A 16,110-nucleotide genomic window follows, 5' to 3' on the forward strand; every position below is an offset into this window, starting at 1 on the left:
AACAGGTTGTTAATCTCTAGACTGGCCTGAAGCTTGTAGGAATTCTGCTGCCTCAGCCACTTGTGGCCAGTAACTGGTAGCTTTGAAACTGCACATAGGAAGCCCCCCCCTGGCCTCCTTAGCCCACACAGCTGCAGTTAGGTCTCTGATTTTTCAGTGTTTGCCATAGAGCTAGTGAGCTTGGGGTGCACTGGCTTTGGTTCACCCAAGGCCAGTGCGGAGTTTTTCAGCACTAGGAAGTGGTTCTCTTTCATTTTCTTGCTGGGATTTTATTTTTCAGTTTTTCCTTCCTTTCTTTTCTTTTCTTCCCCCCCCCCCTTTTTTTTTGAATAGATAGATCTCATGACTTACTTGTACCATAGCCCGAGGCCCCCTCAGTACTTTCTAATGAGTCATTTCCTAATCAGTGCCAAGCACTGGGGCTGGAGTGCCCTGCCCAGGGGTGGGGACAGCAGCAGGCCTGTCTGCAGCTGGGAGGAAGTCCTCTTTCCAGAAGAGAAGGACAGGGGTCTTCAGGATGAAAGGCCTGGATGGGGGTCCTGAGGTCCTGTCCATGGGAGTGGGTTGACACACCCCGTGTCTCCTGACCTACTCTGTCCGTGTGGATTCAGGGTGACTACTTGTGTCCTACCTAGACAAAAGCCAAGAGCAAGATAGTGCCTCAGCCCCTGGGGGACTTAACAGGTTATCTGGGGAGAGTCCCAGGCTCCTTATCAGTACTGAGGTAAAGGGTGGGTTAGGCTTGTGCATTACAGCCCTGATTTAGGGCTTGTTGTCAGGCTAGTGACTGGCCAGGGGCCATTTAAATCTCTAGTGTATAAATTCCCACTGGGCTGAGCCAGGAAGGGATGGGTAGGATTGAGGGTTAAGAGGCTTGGCTGTGGGAAGGAAGAGCTGTAGACACTGAAAATAGCAGACCTACCCTGGAAGTCCTGACTGCCTGGACATCAGCTGAGGGGTTCTCAGTGTCCTGGGTGGTCAATGTGGCTTGCTTGTATGTAAATTTAGAGTTTAGAGTGTCAGCATCATAGTTAATAACTTTGAAGCAATACTAAGAATTTCTTCTTTTTTTTAAAACTAAACTTTTTAAGGTTTTATTTATTTATTATGCATACAACATTCTTCCTCCATGTGTGCCTGCAGGCCAGACGAGGGCGCCAGATCTCATTACAGATGGTTGTGAGCCACCATGTGGTTGCTGGGAATTGAACTCAGGTCCTCTGAAGAACAGTCAATGCTTTTAACTACTGAGCCATCTTTCCAGCCCTTATTTTTTCAAATGTAGAAAGCAGATGAGGATTTTATTTCTCGTTTTGAGATAGGCTCTTAGTAGCCCAGGCTGACTCAGAGCTCACAATCCTCCTACCTCGGCTTTCCAAGACCCAGGACTATATATAGTGTGCACAGTAGCGCCTGACTTGTAAGTATATAGCCTCATCTTATACAACTACCTGTTAAGCATATTGCTGTAGTTTCTTTGTTAAATCTAAACAACTCAGTGCTTTTGAGTGCTGTTTTCCATCAGGTCACTCAGTAGCTCTGCTCCAAAGAGATAATGGCCAAGGCTGTTCCTTCAGAGCAAGGGTAAGTAAGCCCAGCCTTTGGTTTATACAAAATTGATGAGTTGATTGCTTGACTCTGTGGTCTACATAGGTCCCATACAGGTAGCTGCCACTTCCCTAATCACAGACCCCTAATGTGCCAACCCATTTTATTAACCTCAAAGCAGGGGAAACAGTATCTTTACAGTCTATGGAAGGCTGTCTTAAAACACACTCATTTAAATGTCGTCTTCCCCAGGGTCCTAAGGCCCCAGGACTCCAGGCTTTAGAGCAATCCAGAAGTCAGAAGGGCATGGCTTCCACCCCAAACTGTGGCCCTGTGCTTATCTGGTGAGGAGCTTTGCTTACATGAAAAAGGTGAGGGAGTGATGGTTGTGGGTGTCACCAGAGGGAACCCCACATCCAAATGGCAGTGTTGAGTGGTGCGCCCTGACTTTGAGAAGGGCTGTCAGGGCCTTAGGCAGTCCTGGAGGCTCCAGGAGACAGAACGCTGCAGTTGGCTGCAGACTGTTGTAGACCCCATTTTATTGTTCAGACTACTTGGGCCAAAAAGGACAGAGTTCGGCCAGATCTTTGTTGGTGCCCATTCACTGTGTATTTTGTAATGTGTTGTCTTGGTGTCCCTGGGTAGTGTGGGGAATTGAAAGGCTAAACTGTAAATTTTCTTCTGTTGCTGTTAACTCCTCAGCGCTGTCATTGTGCCACGATCTGTCCACCCTCTTCATTGCCAGTGGCTTGGGAAACCAAATGCTCCCTCCTGTGAGAGTTTGTATCCCAGAGGAGGTGAATTGGCTGGAAGAATGGGGGGTCTGGAAAGAGGTGTAGGGGGAGGTTGGGAACGCCTCTGCTGGACTCTAGTGAGTTTAGTGCCGGACTGTGGCTAGTCTGAAAACTGCTGCTAGTTTCCTGGTGTCTTCTGGATTGGAGCTATTTGGCTGTTTTGTCTCACCAGCATCCTCTCTCCCATGCTCAATTCAATTTTATCACAAAAGGAAAAAAAAGAACATTCTATTGAATGATGAGGACAGTAGATAGAGAACAGCTCAGACCCGAGGCAAAGAAAGGCCTTTTCTGATCTTGTATTCTTGAAATCCGTGGGACTTTCTGCGTGATGACCTGAAGCTTGTCATCCAAAGGAGGTAGAATTCGGAGACCTCAGACCTGTAGCTAGAAACAACAACATGGCATCCAGGGTGCCCGATGTTGATGTGACTCAGGAATTTGGAATCAAAAAGACAGGGATCCAGGGATTTGAGTTTGCAGGGTCATGCAGTCTACATTGGAGACCCGGTGGGGATACCAGGAGACCTGGGAGGCGGAGAAGGAGTTCCTGAAACCATCGCTGGGAACTTGTAGGTGTTCGAGCGGAGATTGCACAGCTCCTTTCAGAGGAAGAATGATAAGGGTTTGTGACTGAAATTCAGACCTCGGATTCAAGCTCAGAGGATTGGCTGGGTGGTGCCTAAGAATGGCCAGATCTTTGGGTACAAGTGAAAGAAACTAATAAAAGATGGGTAAGGCAGAGGTTTCCCCGGGGAGGAAGAGAAACTGGGAAAGAGGCATCCAAGTAGAACGGAGACAGTAGAGGGGTGGGCAACTGAAGGAATGCTACGGTGGCTAGAGCTGGCGTCTCTTCCCTCAGGAGACCAGCTGTATAATCACTTCTCACCTCTTAAACAGCACGGGGGAGGGGTGTTCTTTACAGATAGCTTTGGATTGTTACCACTCACCCTTATCTCCCGCCTGCTAGAGCAACCAAGTTTAGTGACAGTTTTTGCAGGACTTGAACAATGGCCCCTTCTGTCTTTACTCTGGTCTTCCCCTTCAGGCCACACCTTACACCTACCCCAGTGATCTCCCCTGAAGTTACCCACTATGTCTTTCTCCACTTCTTTCTTAGGTCTATTTGTTTTCTCAACTTTTCTGAGTTGTGCCCTCCCCCCCCCCCCCCCCCCCCGCCGTTGGTCAAGGGTAGTGATTCGCACTCCTGACTACGTATGAGCATCAGTAAGTCAAACTGAAGAAGTACTTTAGTGTTAAACCTCTAACTAAAGATTCTCTCCTAATTCTTCTGAACATCAGAATCGTGAAAACTTCCCAGGAAATTCGAATAGGTGTTTGGGATGTAGCCCTGTAGGGCTAGCAGGGAGGCCTCAAATGGGAAATAATGCTCTTTGCAGCTGGGCTTGGTGACACCCGCCTGTTGTCCTGGGTTCATAGTAGGCTGAGGCAGGAGGATCTGTGCCCAGGAGTTTGAGACCAGTATGGGCAAAACAATAAGTCTCATTCCCCCACTCCCCCCCAAAAAGAAGTCTTTTGCCACTTAAGCTCCAAATGCCAGAGGAATTCCCACAAAAGGTCTCCTCCCCATCTTGCTGTTTACTGGGGCTGCTTTCTGTTAAGTGCTATGGCTCACAGCACAGCAGAACTCAGAGGTCTGGGGTACGGTTTTTTTCTGGTTGTAGTTGAGTGTGACTTGAACCTCTTCATGAACTCTGGCCTCTGTCCTGTTGTTGAACCTCCCTGCGTCTGTGGCTTCTAGTCAGTATTATTCAGAACTATAGAACCCCCACGTATCCCTGGGACTATCCCATGGCCCAGTGTTGACATGCTTTGGTTCATGAACATATACAGTACCCTTTGTGTTACGGTCCGAGGAGGCCAGTCTTAGGATAGCACTTGAGTGAAAAAGAAAAGTGTTTTTTTTTTTTATGACTCCTATCGGATAAACAACTTTGAAGTCTATTCAGATTTGAAAGAGAGTGGCAAGCAATAGCTAAGCCTGAGTAATTCTTCTCAAAAGCACTGAGTCTTGCATACCAGAACTTGAACCTGTAGCCTCACACATGCTATACAGGCGCTCTGCCATTGAGTTGTATCCCCAGCCCATTTTATACTTTTAAAAAGAATAAGTAAATATATCTACTATTGTGTAGAGGGCTGGGGGTATGCTGCTGTGTGAGCGTGGAGGTCAGAGAAAGCTTATTGGAGTCTATTCTTCCCATGTGTGGCTTGCAGGAATCAAACTCAGGTTTCTGGATTGTGCAGCAAGTCCCTTTGACCATGGAGCCATCTTACCAGCCCACTTTGTACTTTTTCTTTGGAGATAGGGTCTTGATATCTTTCCCAGGCGAGCCTTGCACATACTTTGCATCGTCCAGGCAGGCCTTGAATACATACGTGGTCTTCCTTTCCTCAGCCTCCTCAGTGCTGGGTTCTAAGCGTGCACCCCCAGGCCGTCCTTTAGTTCTAAGAGGTTAGTTGGAAATCTGGGTGTGGTGGATTGTGGCTACAATCCAAGCACTTGAGAGACAAAGACTGGAGACTGGCTATTTGAGGCTAGTGTGATGGTCTGCTTGCTGCATCGCCAGCCAGCCAGGGAAATAGAGGGACACTGGCCTGAAAAGCCAAAGTCAAAACAAACGAAACAAGCAAAAATGGAAATCGTTTGAAATTTGATCTGAAAACTAAGTGTTAGTAAAAGATGGCTGAAGTCTCCAGTCTCTACAGCAGTGGTTCCCAGCCTTCCTAACACTGCGGCTCTTTAATACAGTTATTTTCATTGCTACTTCAGAACTGTAATTTTGCTACCGTTATGAATCATAATGTATATATCTCATATGCAAATCCCCATAGGGGTTGTGACTCATAGATTGAGAACCATGCTCTGTAGACTTGAGTTTCAACTTTCATAAAAATCCCATTAACCCTGATGCATTTTATCAAGCTGTTTACTTTATTTAGGAATATTATATAACATAATGCTTATTTTTTAAAAACCTTATCAGGTATAAATATTGTTCTGTATACTGAAAATATTTTTTGAATGGAGGGAATTTGAGAGAGATTAGCAAGAAGTTTCATGTTTCTTTTTTTTTTTTTGCTAATCTAAAGATGGTTTTGAAGGACAAAAGTCTCAAGGCGTAGTTTTTGCTTGAGTACAGCAGGCAGTCTGACTGTAGTAATAAGTAACTTCTTAAGTACCACTCAGAGTCCCTCCCGTCTCCGTGGCCTCTCTTTTCCCTTACCGTAATTACAGCGGAGCTCCTTAAGACCCATGTCGGACCAGGTACAGAATCTGCCCTCTGTGATCGCATCACCGCAAAAACAGGCTCTCGGGGTGGCCCTTATCCTTGAAGGAAGCTCCTTCCCCTCTGGCCTCTGTAATTTCTACTGCTGCCTTTGCTGTAGTCTCAAATCCAGAAAGGATGTTTTCCCTGGCCTTGCCGGAAGCAGTGGTACGGGCGGGTTGCTCTCAGTGGGGCAGAGGCCAGAGAACAAGTATGCCGTGTACTTAACCTGCTACAGGTCTAATAGGAAGGGCCCACGTGTCTGAGGACGCAGGCCCGGGGTCTGTCGGGCAGAGGGCCTGGTGTGGACCCGAGTGGACATCCTTTGATCCTTGTCTGACCCTAGAGGAGGGCATGCACGAGACGTGTGCCTTGTCTGTGGAGGTGTGTTGTGCAGAAGGACCGACGGAAGGGCCTGCGGTGGCTGGGAGACTGGAGTCTGTCTGCTCCCCTGACAGAGACAGGTGGTGGGGAGGAGCACACACTAGGACACCTAGCTGTAAGGAGCTGTTGTTCACCAGGTGGTGCTGTCCTGCAGTGGATGAGACCCTTGCCTGGTGGAGGAGCAGCAGGGGTGCCCCGAAGCCCTGACATTTGCTTAGCAACAGAGTGAATGGAGGTGTGCCTTTTGAGGCAGTGTTAAATATTTGGTATGGGAGCGACCCCTTGTCCCTGGCCAGTGAGGTCCCAGTTGATTCTAGAGTGGGAGGAGGAGACTGGACCTTCCCCAGATCAGTGCCTGGTTTGCTCCCAGAGAAAGGCTCTGGTGCTCCGTTCTCATCTTTGAAGTCCTGGTGGGTATGGGGGCGAGGCATGACTTCTAACTCCTCATTAAGCCAATTTAAAGGGGAGGAAAAGCCTCCTCTCTTAGCCTCTGCATGTACAAACTCTTAGTACTCTGTGCCCTGCCAAGGCGATTTTGTTGGCCCGGTTGTGACTACACACAATCCTGCCCTCCTTGGTCGTGAAGCCTGGCGTCGCGGCTGTGAAGGTATTGAGTCGGGCCAGAGCCTGGTTGTCGCCGTTTATGAGTGTGGAAAGCACCCTTGGGAATAACGCTTTTTCTGGACAGGTGTAGCAACAAGGAAATAGGTTCTGAGTCAGTCACGGGGGCCCTCTAGAATCCAGTGAGGATGCCTGCATTGAGTCTCTGTCTGACAGTTCTTTCCAGAGAAGCAGGGGAGTGGTCGCAGGTCACACTAGTCCTCCAGAAAGCAATGGTCCAGGCCGAGTGGGGCCCATGCTAACCCAAGCCTGATTGGGGTGTGGGGGGGTTGTCTTTGGTACAGAGGAAGCCTTGTGGGGGTGGGGCAGGCACGCAGGATGACTAATACACCTAGTGGGGAGAAAGGCTGCTCAGAGCGAGGAAGGGCAGGAGAACTAAGGTGCCAAGCTGAGCGTGTGCTCAGAAACGGGGAGACTTGGAGAAAGCTGGGATTTGTGATTGAGGTAAGAAATGTGGGGAGGAGAAGTCAGGGACTCAAGTCCCCAAGGTTACCTTAAACCCTGAAATGTTTCCCTGTGGCCTGGGCTACAAACCTCTCTGAAGAGAACTCGGTTAGTGGAAGTGAACTGGACCCTTCCAGTACCTTGTTGGGGTCTGGAGATCAGGAGCCTCAGTCATGTCAAAACGGAGACCCCTTGCTGTTCCCAGGCTCTGGAGTTCCTTAGGGCTGCATCTCCTCCTCTGTACTCCGCTGCTTCAGGGTTCTCTGCCAGCCCAGGGCGCGGGCGCGAGGGTTGCTTGTCCCTTAGGGTAAGTGTTGTGACAAGCTGGCTTTTTTTTTTTTTTTTTTTTTTTTTTTTTTTTTTTTTTTTTTTTTTTGGTTCTTTCTTGCTCGTCGTCTTTGGTTAGCCTCTGTAGAGAAACTTTCCAGGTGCCCCCAAGTGAGTGAGGCAGTCCTTCTCTGTTGCAGGCTAGTGGAGCCTGGGGTGAGGTGGGGAGAGAGCGCGGGATGACACTGACGCAGACACATCCTGAAACTCTTGATGGCTTGGGAAATAAAGCGTGTTTTAACGAAAACAAATTTAGTAATTTAAAAAAAATCAGTTTCTTACTATTAAAACACTTTGATTAATCTTTCAGAAACTTTGGTATATCCTTTCAGCATTTTCTAATTTAATTGATTTATGCTTATTTTTGAGTTTTTTGGGTTTGTGTGTGTGTGTGTGTGTGTGTGTGTGTGTATCTACCACCGGTTTTTTTTGGTGTTGTTTTTTGTTCTGTTTTGTTTTTCTGAGACAGAGTTTCTCAGTAGCTGTGGAGCCAGTCCTGGAACTCACTCTGTGTACCAGGATGGCTTTGAACTCATGGAGATCCGCCTGCTTCTGCCGCCTCCCCCTGGCTCCCCCAGTGCTGAGGTCAAAGGTGTGCGCCGCCACCACCACTCGACTTTGTGTATTTCAGTACTTTTCTACTGAAAATACTTAATATATGCTGTATTGGCTTTTACAGTTTACACACAGGACACAGTGATTAAAGTGGCTCAGATTGTGTATTTATAGGTTAGGTCTCTCACAGCCCAGGATGGCCTTGAACTCCTGATGCTCCTGGCTCTACTTCTGGAATGGTGAGATTCTAGTCACGCATCGCTACACCTGGTTTATGTGGTGCTGGGGATCAAACCTAGGGCTTTGTGCCTAGACAGGCACTCTACTGAGTTACATCCTGAGCCCTTTTTGATACATTTTGAAGAAGCGTCTCCCTTTGTTGTTTCAGCTAGCCTTAGATTCCTGAGCTCAGGTGACCCTGCCCCCAGCTTCCAGAGTAAGAGTAGCGGGCACTATAGGCACACACTGCTGTGTCTGACTTTGGATTTTTTTTTTTTAAATAAAGTTAGATTGACTGTCTCTTTTTGTCTTGTCGGTCTCCTGCCCCTAGTTCTGCAAGAAAACTTTGTCAGATTTAATTACAGGCTGCCTTCTGCCTCCCAGGAGATGAATAAGGGAATCTTTACAGCTGTCCTTACCTCCTTAAACACCACTCCTAGGTTGGCTCTTTGGGGTTATCAGTTGGAGCCTGCACGTCTCTTGCCCATTCTGCATGCTACCCATTCACTTCTGGTGGGCACACTGGGTTCCACGGGGGATTTTCTAGGTGTGTGGTTTTAGAAACTTTGAAGAAGGACGCTTAAAAGAAATCCCACACTAGCTCAGAATTGAGAATAATAGAGGGTTATTTATTTAGGGGTAGACTCATAGATCACAATGCTTTGCTGGAACAGAGAACAGCAACTGAATCTGTAGCCAGAAGAGGCCGGATGCACGCTTTACATGGGCATAAATAGTATAAGAGGCCACGCCCAAGTGGGCGGCGGATAATTTAAGGGCTACTGGCGGTAGGAATTCCAACAGCAGAACTTTAGGGGAAAAATTTAAACGTGTGCTGTGATTTTTCCTGTCCAAATACCTACTTCATGGCTGAGGACATGGGTCAGTTTGTCGAATGCTTGCCTAGCATGGACAGAGCTCTAGACTTGGTCCCCAGATCCTGAAATAATCAGACGTGCTAGCAAATGCCTTTAATCCCAGCACTCAGGAGGCAGAGGCAGGTGGGTCACTGAGTCAAAGGCCAGCGTAGTTTAGATAGTGAGTTCCAGGACCGCGTAGTGAGACCCTATTTAAACAAAATAAAACAAGCAAAAAACAAAACAAAACAAACTTTCACAGTCATTGTCCACGTAGTAGGCAAGCCTGGGCTACATGCGAGGAAGGGAGAAAGGGGAAGGAAGTTCCCTTTCATCTCCTCATTTTTTCAAAAATATTTTTTCATTCTTTTCATTTATTGTATATGTGCTCACACACTTTACAGTTGTTATCAGTTGGAGCCGGCATGTCTTTTGCCCATTCTGGACAGTTTGCAGGAGCTGTCTTTATTCCATCATGAGGATTCTAGGGTGGAGCTCAGGTCCGAAGTCTCGAGCCCTCTCACCAGCCCTCTGCTTTCCTTTCTACTCATGTTTCCTATCTTTATTGCAAAGCCTGCAGAAGGCCTGGAGCATCCCTTCTGTCCCCTTAAGGAGAGTGGTCTGATTGGGAATAGGTCCCGCGGCTGATGTTGGGTGAGTACAGCTTGGAGGATTCCAGTTAGGCTCAGATGCCCACACAGGCTTGGGCAGGCCCTCACAGGACGTCCACCAAAGACTGATCTAGAGCTCTCTGTGGGGGCTGGAGATACTTCTCCAGAGGGGGAGAGGATCAAAGTGAAGGCTTCTCCAAGGCCTGTCCTTCAGATGTCCCTGGGATGCTCATTCTACTGCCTTCCCTGTGGCTTGCCAGGGGACTTCTTTCCATGTGCCCCCCTTTCTGTCACATCCTGTTCATCCATCAAGAACAGTGGCCTTGCTGCTCCCCTGATTTCGGGAGTTTTGCCAAAAGGTGGTGGCATGGCCGGGGGTGCGTGTTAGAGTCTCCCATGAAGGTAAAACATGAGAATTCTGGGGAGGCCAGTTGTGCTGAGGTAGGGTTTGGGCGAGGATGTTTTTAAACCCTAACGACAGGTGATTGGTGTGCGCTTGTCCTAGAGGAGACTGGTGGTCACACAGCAGATCAGGGACCAGACCGGAGCAACTCAGCACCTGCTTAGATTTAGCAGTGTCTACAAAGAATACATGCTGTGTTTTACGGAACACATCTCGGGATTTTCCTCCCTCCTTCCCTCCCTCCCTCCCTCCCTCCCTCCTTCCCTCCCTCCCTCCCTCCCTCCCTCCCTCCCTTTTTTGTTTTTTGAAACAGGGTTTCTCTCTGTGTAGACCAGGTTGGCCTTGAATTCACAGTGATCTACCCACCTCTGCCTCCACAGTGCTGGGATTAAAAGGCAGAGGCACCACCACTGCCAGCAACATCTCAGAATTTTCAAATAGCCAAACCCTCCCTCTGCTCTATTAATATTTAACGTTTTTTAAAAAAATACTTGTATGTATTCACTTGCAAACAGAAAAACGCCTTCTCGCCCTGAGCAGATGTTTGAGGGTATTATTTTGAACCTCACTAACTAGTTTAACCACTTTGTACTGCCAAGCCAGCATTCCCTTCTGCCATCTATGACTGAACCATTTCACAACCTTAGCCTAAAATTGCACGGGAACAGCGTTTTCTACAATTTTAACCACACATAGTATGAGAAAGTAACACTGAAGAGTAGCTTGCTCAATTCAGCAGAAGTTTGCCTGGTTCAGAAAATCCAGGTGGGAGTCTGCTAGGGTGGAATTGTACCAGAGATTTGCATGTTGAGATGGAGTCTCTCGCTGCGGTCGCATACTCCTCAGGGTCACATTGAAAGAGTGATTGAGGGGTATTACTCTTAAGACATTGACTGGGCTGGAACTGTATTTAGTGAATTATCAGTTTTTTTTTTTTTCTCCTCAAGTTTAGTGTGCCAGAGAATTCTCTGATTATTTTCTTCTCTGGGATGAGCTTCAGGAATTATGTAGGAACTTGCTAACAGAGAGCATGTGACATGATTTTATTCGTTTGTTTTTAGTTACTTGTGTGTGTGTGTGTGTGTGTGTGTGTGTGTGTGTGTGTCTGAGTACACATGGGTGTACTCATACTGTGGTACCTGTGGAGATCAGAGGACAATTGTCATGGATGGTGACTGGTGCCTTTTTCTGCTCATGTCTCCTTGGCCCTATCCTGTGTTTTTAACTGTGTCTCTCTTTTGCAAATTCCTTTTACCTGAGAAAAAAAAAACTTTGCAACCCATTCATATTTCAGGTCTTATTAATGTTTTGCTTTTGGGGAATGGCGAGCTCCAATTTTGAAAGTTAGAGAATTCCATGGCTCAGGAGGGACCTCACAGATGGCATGTCATCTGTTTTCCATTGCCTCGACAGAAGCTGTGCTTGTTGAGGTCACGTGTGGCTCCTGATAGGAGGCCTCTGTGGTCACTTTGTAGCCCTTGACAGGACTTCTGTGTAGCGCCGGTACTCGTGGAACCTTCTCTGGCCCCTTTAGCACGTTCATAGCTGCTGCTCTTCCTCCTGTCAGCCCTTCTGTGTGCCTGGCCCCTAGGTCCGTTTCATCCGTGGTGGTTTCCATTTATTCTGCTCAGCCCTTTTAGGACATCTCGGTCATTCCAGGTCTGCCACCACCCTCAAGTTACTCCCTCCACCCCTCAAGTCTGAGTTCATCCCCATCTCGGTCTCTTGGACCTTTCTTTTTGGATGACTCATGGGTACTTTTAACTCAGGATATCTAAACTTAACTCATTTCCTCCCTAATTATCTCTTGCTTCCTGTCCCCCTCCAAAGCCCTCACCCCAGTGCTTCCATCTCCTTTTCCATTTTGATGGTTGGCTCTACAGTGACTGTCATTAAAGCCAGAAATTAGTGATTCTTCCTCCTCCCTTAGTCAACCCCTTGATCTAGTTAGGAATTAATTACTGTCATTTTAATATTGTAAGTAATGAAAAGGGCAATTGTATGTATGTATTTGGGGAGGGCAGCATCTTGATCTCTAGCTCTGGGTGGCCTGATGGGCATTGTGTAACTTAGGCTGGCCTCAGACGCTAAAGACTTCTCATGTACTGAAATGACAAGTATGTACATCACACCACACACCACTGAAAAAAGTCATTTGACCACACTTAGATGCTCCAGACTTTAGAGCGTCTACCTAGGTCTGAAGTCTTTTAAGAGCCAATCGAGAACATTTCTAGTTGTATTTCATTCTGGACACAGTTGACCTAGGCACTTGTCAAACAGTCTTCTAATTTTCATGACTTTGTTGGGGGATTATAAGAGTAATTTAGGGTTCAGAGAGACTCCGTATAGACACAGCATTACAGGGCGTGGAAAGTTAGAATTCAAATCTGTGGGACACCCTCCCTCAAACTCGAAAGCCTAAACCTTTGGCTCTACCCATGGTGGCTTGCTTTGTTCCTGTAATGCCGGTTGTGTTTTAGACTTCTGACAGGTAAACTGAATTTGAGTTGGCCACTAGGTCTCACTCAGGGTCTCCTCTGCCAAGGTACATCTTCTTTCCTTTCAGAGTTGGTATGACTTGGATGTAGTTTGTCCTCTCCCAAATGGGTGTTGAAACTTGGTTCCCGTGTAACCAGGTGAGAGGAAGTTCAGTGACCGGACTGTAAAAATTGGTCAGTGTAGGGCCTAGAAATGGGTTCTGCTTCTCAACAATGTGTTATGGTAGATTGAACATGTGTCAGCTTGGCCTTCTGTTGTCTCCCTGGGTGCTGCCCCACAATGGCGTTCTTTTGGCTTTCTGAACTCTGGACTCAATGCACTTCTTTCCTTTAGAAATAACTTTGTTACAGCAACTCAAACCAGATGGAGATGTGATCTCTGTTAACTGTGCCTCTTTTGGAGTCCAGCCCTGGGCTTCTCATGGCTGTGTGGTAACCAGGTGACCTTAGACAAGGATAGTGGGACCAGGCTTTCTTTCCTAACAGGATATTCATGGGAACTGAATGTCTTGAGGAACAGTACCTTGAAGCCCCAGGGCAGTTCGTGGGAGTTGAGAGTTGGCCAACAGGCATGCTTTCTCCTTTATAATGGCTGTGTGAAGATAGTAACCCTCCCAGATTTCTGGTGTTGACGATGATGATTGGATCAGTCACGTGTAGGCGATAAAGCAGGAAAGACTTACGTAAAGACCTTAGTAATAAAGACAGTATACATAGAGCTAGTTTCTGTTATTAGTACTTAGAAAAACTGTCCTTAGAGCAGAATAAGGTGTGATCTACAAACCCAGGATAGTCAAGTATAGGCAAGTGCGTTTGAGTAAAATGCTCTCATATTTTCTGTTCTGTTGATCTTGGGACATGTTTTGCAGTGTACCAATGTGAACCCTACTTTGTGTACTGTTAGCTTTCACTCCCCCATTATCCTGAGGACATAATCTATCCCCCACCCTCATGATTTCCCATTACATTTTGTTTAAAATGGTTGACTAAGAAAAGGACCCACCTTGTTACTGTGGGATTTTGATATTAACTATTAAAGTCTGTGCCTACAAAATTTGTCCTATAAATTTTGGCGTGGGGCTATTTGGCCGGTAATTTTGTCAGAATGTGCACCTGATGTTCTTGGTAGACCTGGTAAGAGAGAACTTAGTTATTAGAAAGTTAAAATTTCAGATTTAATAAGGGCCACCCTGCCCCATGGTGAAGGGATTGGGAAAGGGAGAGGGAGTGTCTGTGGTAGTGGTCCTCAGAGGACCTGGAAAATCTCAGCATCATTTTCAGCTTGGGCTCATTAGAATCGGAAACTCAGCTGCTCCCCAGACACAGGAAGCAGATGCGGCCGGGCTGGGTCCCAGCAATCTGCCTCAGCAATACCTCCAGGTGATTCTGACGCACTCCGGAGCTTAAAGCTAGCAGAATGAGCCTGGGGACTTTGGGGGGAAAGGGAGGACCTCTAGAGAGAAGTGGAATGAGTGAGGAGAAATTAGAAGCTGTGGTCCTGATTGCTCAAGGCCATAAAGACATGGAGGATTTGTGTCTGGGGGACAAAATAGTGTGGAACTCAGAGCGGGAACCTGGGTCTCAGGCATGCTTCTGGAGGTCTGGGAGAGGAAGGGAAGGGCCTAGTGTGAGAGGTGCAGTGTTAGCATCATCATGGACTGTGGGCGTAGGGTCTTAGTGTTGGTGGAACAATGGAATAATAGGTCTGTGAGCTGTCTCTACAGAAGTAGCAGTCAGAGTGACTATCGTAAAGATACACAAGGCTGCATTCAGGGCTGGACGGCCAGAGACTGTTTGTGGGCTATGGCGTTCACGTATACAGGTAAACGTGTTTCAGAGCACGTGGGCTGTAGGTTTGCACTGAAGAGGGTATAGGAACAGCACCAGAGTTTCGTAAGGATGCAGTCTTTAGCCTCCTTTTGCACAGTAATGCCAGCTGTCTTTCAATCTAGTGGTGCAGGGAAAGTGTTCTAGGAGGTGACTGATCCCCAGGAGAGAGGAGGGAGGGAGGAAGAGCAAAGGTGTGACCTGGAGCAGGCTGCTGAGCTTGTCTCCACTTCCCTTGCTGGTCTCTCTGGTGAGAACTGATGCTTCTGGCTGCACATGTCTCCACAGCTGCTGTTTCCAAGCCCGTTGCTGGGCCCGCGGAATCAAGTGTCTAACGACTTTACAGTCCAGCGGGGAGATGGCTACAGGAAGGTCCGTTAGGGTCTAAATGTGAGATGAGTGTGATTTTACGCTTCTGGGAGAGCTATCAAAACCTCCAAGTGGGAGCTTCCTGATGTCTGTGAGCAGGCAGAAAGGATTTGGTTTGGGAAGTTTTAGTGCACCAAGGGTGGGCTGTTTATCCCAGCTTTGTTGCAGACGTATTTTGCTGAAAACCAAGTACATCTGTGCAGCGTCTTCCTTATGTTTAGAACCACCTCAGATTGGATATCCCTCATTCAGAGTCATTCAAGAAGCATGTGTCCTACTTTCCTCTGGGCTCTAGGTGGGTTTCCTTAAAGGAAGGCATGCGGACCACACACTGGTATTTAGGAAGTCACTTTGTCCTGTGTGTGTGGAAAATGTGTATGTAATGTTCTAATTTTGGAAATTGGCTTCTGGATATCAGGACCTCCACATCCAAAGTGATCTCTTGTGTGTGTGTGTGTGTGTGTGTGTGTGTGTGTGTGTGTGTGTGTGTATGCATGTGTGTGCTCACTCCCAATGCCCATCTTGTTCCTGAGGGATGGGATATGTCTCATACATGTTCAAAGAGGTGATGACGGATTCAGTGACCAAAAGTTTCAGTGCAGACTTACTAGTGGCTTGTTGAACCTTCCACTGAGTTTCAAGAAAAGAAAAACAAAACAAAACAAAACAAAACCCCAAAACATATGTGTGTGGACTGGGACATACCTTTAGATTTAAAGCATGAACTGCTCAGATTTATTTTTGTTTTTTTATTTTGAGATAGCGTGTCATGTAGTCCAGGCTGGTTTCAAACTCCCTAGATAGCCAACGATAGCCTCCAACTTCTGATTCACCCTCGTGTGCCTAGTGCTGGGATCAGGCTTGGGCCGCTCCACACTGTTTGCCCAGCGCAGGGGACTGAACCCAGGGCTTTGTGCATGCTTGGCGAGCACCGTACCAGCTCAGCTACAGCCCTGACCTCTGCCCGCAAGTTCATAGGCTTGACTCAGATTTTACGGAACTCCTAAAGATACCGTCTGCTATCTCGGCACGCATAGAAATGATTCTGCGATGGAGATTTAGTTGGGGTGGTTTTTACTCTTGGCTTGAATTTGCTGCCTAGTTCATTCAGCGTCACCACCCAGCATATTTTGCATAGCTCAAAGCTTGTATCTTTTCTGGAGAGTTTGGCCGCTGCCCCAGCAGACACTGGGACCCAGACTTAGGTAATTTTATCAATCTAGGAGAAGCCTGGCGCTCCAACAGCTGCTGCTGTAGTTCAAGTCGCGCAAACAAAAGCCTTCTCGGTTACTGGAGAGCATGAGAAATTGGTGCTGCCCAGTGTGAGTCCATGCATTTTAGACTCTGAGTCATAGTTATC

General features: G+C 47.3%; 1 protein-coding gene and 1 long non-coding RNA gene across 9 annotated transcripts in view; one reads left to right on the top strand and one right to left on the bottom strand.

Moving 5' to 3' along the window:
* The window catches only part of Tanc1 (tetratricopeptide repeat, ankyrin repeat and coiled-coil containing 1), a 230,642-nt gene that overhangs the window by 56,586 nt on the left and 157,946 nt on the right, over window positions 1-16,110 (top strand). Inside the window, exon 1 of one of the 8 annotated variants that reach the window (XM_085681080.2) lies at window positions 7,061-7,081. The exons of the other annotated variants lie outside the window; for them this stretch is intronic. The gene's annotated coding sequence lies outside the window, so the exon portion shown is untranslated. Of the gene's footprint in view, window positions 1-7,060; window positions 7,082-16,110 lie in introns of those variants that run through there. 8 annotated transcript variants of the gene reach the window in all.
* On the bottom strand, window positions 1,059-5,793 carry LOC146890427 (uncharacterized). The gene is made up of 2 exons (XR_014998840.2): window positions 5,591-5,793; window positions 1,059-2,944 (listed from the first exon to the last, which is right to left on the bottom strand). It is a non-coding gene; the product is annotated as an uncharacterized LOC146890427 (long non-coding RNA).

This window comes from Myodes glareolus, chromosome 21, assembly GCF_982192425.1.
Source record: "Myodes glareolus chromosome 21, mMyoGla1.1, whole genome shotgun sequence".
NCBI lineage: Eukaryota > Metazoa > Chordata > Mammalia > Rodentia > Cricetidae > Myodes > Myodes glareolus.